Source organism: Perognathus longimembris, chromosome 7, assembly GCF_023159225.1.
Source record: "Perognathus longimembris pacificus isolate PPM17 chromosome 7, ASM2315922v1, whole genome shotgun sequence".
In the NCBI taxonomy this organism is placed as follows: domain Eukaryota; kingdom Metazoa; phylum Chordata; class Mammalia; order Rodentia; family Heteromyidae; genus Perognathus; species Perognathus longimembris.
Window position 1 is genome coordinate 68,625,698 of NC_063167.1, and position 5,487 is coordinate 68,631,184.

Sequence of the window (5,487 nt, forward strand, 5' to 3'; positions counted from 1 at the left end):
GCTGCTTGGTGGTATTTAATTATAAAAGGTAAGATTTTAATTAGCTGAAGCAACTACTTAAATGAAAATCAGAGCATATAATAATAAATCAACCCAAACTAGCAATTGTGCCATGGTAACTTAGTCACTAAACTATATAAACACGGGAAGCCATTTTTTTTCCTTAAAAAGTATTAAACATTGGGTAACTGGAACTCTGGAATCAGAATATTAAAACCTTGCTTAGTGGCTAGTATAAGTATATTCTTCTCCAAAAAGTTTTCCTATTCACCAGAAGAGACCCTTGTTTTTTAAATTTCTATGATAACTTACATTGCTATATAAATAAAACTTTAAAAAAGCTGAAAATTACTCCAAAAATTTGAATCTTTGTTTTAAGATTTGAATGGCACCCCCAGCCAAGTAAACATTGTTGCTTTTCTCACCATAGTACATCTAATTATCTAAAATATTCAGACTATATACCTAATTTTTTTCTGTTACTAGTAGAGGTTTGAACTTGTAGCTTTCCACTACTGCTCTACCACTTTGACCTATGTCTAATTCCTCAGATGTCTCTTCAGAAACATTCATATGAGAGTTGAATTGATGGCTTTAATGGGAAAATATGTGCATACACAGAGACTCTTCAATATTTGGATGATCTTTAAAAGGAAAAAAAGTCAGGCATAGTAACAGTCCCAGGCAGGACTAACAAACCTGAGGCGGGGCTAGCCATCCTAAACTACAGCAAGACCCTCTCTCAAAACAAACAAACAAAAAAACCAAACCCCAATTTCTACAACAGCATCATTCTTTAAGATCTCTTTCACAATGCTTCTTAAACTATTATCATGGTTATCATTCTACCCTTTCATTCCACTGCTTCAAAATATTTGTCAGGAGAGTGGGGGAGTAGATGATGGAAGGGTGATGTCAATCAAGACCACCATCCTAATACACCATACTAACTGGGCACTGGTGGTGTCCTAACTACTCAGAAGACTAAGATCTGAAGATCTGGGTTGAAAGCCAGCAAGAGCAGGAAAGTCCAAGACACTTTTATTTCTAATTAACCAGCAAAAAATGCTGAAAGTGGAGGTGTGGCTGAAGTGCCAGCCTTGAGCTCAAAAGATAAGGGACAACCCTCAGGCTGAGACACCTTTCCCTCTGAATACCTCACAGATGCACTGTATTAGAGTATTAAATGAAAATATACTTCATACCCTTCATACACAGTAGTTGCTTATTAAATAGAGGCAAGTAAATAATTTGATTAAGGGCTGGGAATATGGTTTAGTGGCAAGAGTGCTTGCCTTGTATACATGAAGCCCAGGGTTCGATTCCCCAGTACCACATATATAGAAAATGTCCAGAAGTGGTGCTGTGGCTCAAGTGGCAAAGTGCTAGCCTTGAGCAAAAAGAAGCCAGGGACAGTGCTCAGGCCCTGAGTCCAAGGCCCAGGACTGGCAAAAAAAATTTGATTAATTGTAACATCGTGTTTTTCATATTCAATATTAATTAATATTTAATTTGTTTTAAGAGGCACAAGGCAAAATTTGAACAATGCTTTGACCTCAATATAAAATCAAAAAGGTTAATACCTTTAAAAGTCTTGAGGTTCTCTTTTGTTTGTTTGTTATGCCAGTCCTGGGGCTTGAACTCAGGGCATGAGCACTGCTCCTGGCTTCTTTTTGCTCAAGGCTAGCACTCTACCACTAGAGCCACAGCACCACTTCGGGCTTTTTCTGTTTATGTGGTGCTGAGGAATTGAACTCAGGGCTTCATGCATGCTAGGCAAGCACTCTTCCACTAAGCCCATTCCCAGCCCTTGAGGTTCTCTTAAGCTACAACTATCACAGATGGTGAGGCTTTAGGTCCACATCTGTTTCATGTGGCTATTCATTTTCATTTGCACAAATATCCACCTGATATTTCACATTTGATCACCCATGATCTAACATTACACATAAATGAAAAATAAACTAATTACTTGGAATTAGCTTTTAAAATCAGTTTAAAAATTATGAATTTTATTTCTGTGAGATAAAAATGGCATGGCCTAGGATCAAGAGGAAAAGATATGTTACTTGTTAAATGAATCTATGCCAGGTTAGATGATACACACATGTATTCCTTACTCTGGTGGCAAAATGAATGTAGAGAGTTCTAGGCCAGCTTAGATTATATGAGACATCAGCTCAAAAACAAAAGAACCTATTCTCTGGGTACATTCTAATACAAGCTTAATTATTCACAATATAACTACTGTGACATTTTCTTCAGTTCAAAGTTATAAACATCAACTTCATATGGACTTTTAGGGATCTGTGTTTGGCTAGAAATAAAGGGAGTTCTTCAGACCCAGGCAGCAGACTATTTTTTTTTTCTAGCCACCTTCCAAAGAAACTACAAATTCATTTGTTTCTACTTCATTCAAGTCTCAGCTGACATAACAAAAACTAACAAGGGAAGCTCACAAAATTTTTAATGAGAACCCACTTTCAGGTATAAACCGGCCAAGGACTTTTGAATCTTCAAAAATAAGCTTATTTTTCCCACTAACAAACTTGTTCTTTTTCTTTTACTATTTTTCCACTGAGAATCTGGGCAGAAATAAAGCCAAGGGGTCCTACTCTTTCTGTCAACTAATGTTCTTATAGCAGTGAAAAGAGAATCCTATTTCTTTAAGAGTAGTAGCCTTTAATTCTAGCTACTCAAGAGGCTGAGATCTGAGGACCTCAGTTCTAAGCTAGCCAAGGCAGAAAAATATATGAGACTCTTAACTGTATTTAACCACCAAAAAGCCGTAAGTGGAACTGTGGTTCAAGTGGTAGATCATCAGCCTTCAGCAAAAAAGCTCACGGACAGTGTCCAGGCCCTGAGTTCAAGCCCCAAAACCAACAAAAAATAAAAAAATAAAGAGTAGTATACTGGGATCAAGAAAATATGATGGGTAACAATTACAAAGCAAGAGCTAGAGGTATGACTTAAATGTTAAAAACTTTTCTTCCAATCAAGAGTCCACAAGTTCAATCCCCAGTTCCATAAAAATAAATATATAAATAAACACAGAGCAAGAGCTAAGAATGTCTTTGTTCCATTATCTCAAAGGTAGTCAGTCTAATATAAATTATTTATTTACACCAACCTGTAAATCAGAGGACTTTCTAAGCCACACTTACACCATCTCAAGTGTGAATGCAGCAGCTGTGCATGCAGCACACCCTCTGAAGCCATAGCAATAGGATGACTCACCAACTGGCAGAGGTCTTAGGTTCTACTAATAATGAGTGTCTGCTTAGATGAGAACAAATGCATGTGCCCCAATAGACGAACTCATCCTGTTTATCTGAGGGAGAAGAGAAGCTAAAAAAACAACTGGTCAGTAGTACGGTTCCTGCTTTATAATAGAAAGAAGAGTCAGACTGCCACAGAGAGGCTTTTAATTCATACAGACTTTAAAAATGTCCTCTGGTTATAGTTTATGTTCCAATTTTCATTTACCAGAAAAGTACAAGAAAATTAAGATTAAAGAGGATAAAAATCAGTATTATGGGGCTGGGAATATGGCTCAGTGGTAAGAGTGCTTGCCTCGTATACATGAAGCTCTGGGTTTGATTCCTCAGCACCACATATATAGAAAAAGCCAGAAGTGGCGCTGTGGCTCAAGTGGCAGAGAGCTAGCCTTGAGCAAAAAGAAGCCAGGGACAGTGCTCAGGCCCTGAGTTCAAGGCCCAGAACTGGCAAAAAAAAAAAAAAATCAGTACTATACCCTCCCAAATTAAAACTGAGAATTATATTGAGTTTGTTCTTTTAAGAAATGTGAAGTCAGAGTCACAAGAAAAATCCATATTTAAACCCTCCTATTATATTTAATGACTTGATGTCAGTTTTCACTGTAAAAATTAGTTTATATTTGATGTGGCACTAATGTATATTTTGTGGAAACTGACACCATGCCACAGTTAATAAGATATGGGTTTATAAATATGGAATTAAAAGAAACTTACCCTTTCCCTCTGTGCAGCTCTGACTTCAACCCAGTTTCTATAGAAACAGGAGGACAAGTGCCAGTTCAAGAAGTCTGCCAATTAGAACTCATCTTTTAGTTGCTGAATAATTAAATCAGATCCCAAAGTTGGCTATAGGTTTTTGTCAGTAGTCCCTAAAAAGAAACCCAGGAGGAAAAAAAATGATTTTTAAGCAGTTACTGTATTTACAAATGCTACAAATGCTACTTGACTATTGAAGAGAAGGGAGATAAAAAACATACAATAGAAAATTAAACAAAAAAGCACTATGCATCATAGAAATAAGGAAGTTCTAATTACCAAATTCTAAAGTTCAAATTATTTATTCCTTTTGTGAAATCATGTTTCAGTAAAACCATGACATCACAGAGGGTAAACTGCACAAGTATAATTTGTCAGAATAATGAAATAATCAAATCTCCACTAAAAAACAAGCTCTCATTTTTGAGAAATCTATAAATCATAAATGAGCCTTAAAAATTTTTCTAAAGATACTGACATTGCTGTGCTTGAAGAAAAACTTGTTGAAATCACATGTCAATTTAAAATTTGTGCAATTTTAATCTAGTTGCAATTTTTCACTGAGTAACAATGTAGCTGTTTGGAAAAGTTTATAATCTCTTAAGATAAAAATTAAGATAAAAAGCAAATATTTTTTGAAAGATAGGAGAGTCAAGGGGAAGAGAATAGATGACTACAGAGAGGAATATATATATTCCATGTATATCTTACAAAATTATGAAAACTGAGGGAAGGATTTGGGTTGGGAGGGATGGGGGAGAATGATGAAAGGGGTGACATCAACCAAGATGAACTATTCAAAAATTGATATGTCAAATATTAATTCTTTTGTACCACTACTTAAAGATAAAAATAATAATGATAATAATAATAAAGCCAGGTATCAGTGGCTCATGCCTGTAATCCTAGCTACTCAGGATCATAGTTCAAAGCCAGCTGCAACAGGAAAAGCTGGAAGTGGAGCTGAGGCTCAAATAGTAGTCACTAGCCTTGAGTAAAAAAGCTCAGGGACATCACCAAGCCCTGAGTTCAAGCCTCAGGACCAACACACATACACACACACACACACACACACACACACACACACACACACACACACACACACAAATATTTCTGTACCTAAACTGATACAATAGACTTTGAGCCTTCATACTTGATCATACTCTTCAATATAAATGAATCATAATATTTAGCTTGTGTTATTGTGTACTTTAATATGAATTGGATTCTTTATTCTTGTTACCATAGGAAGAAAATAAGTATTTATAAAATATCATAGTATAATTAGAAAATAAAGGGAACAAGGAACCACTCCTCCCTCAGTCCTGTCTATCCATCCTCCCACAAAAAGCTCTAGTACTAGGGGTCTAGAACTCATAGCAACCTACTTGCTTCACATACACGAGACCCAGGTTCTATCCATAGTACTAATTTTTAAAAAGAAAAACTGATT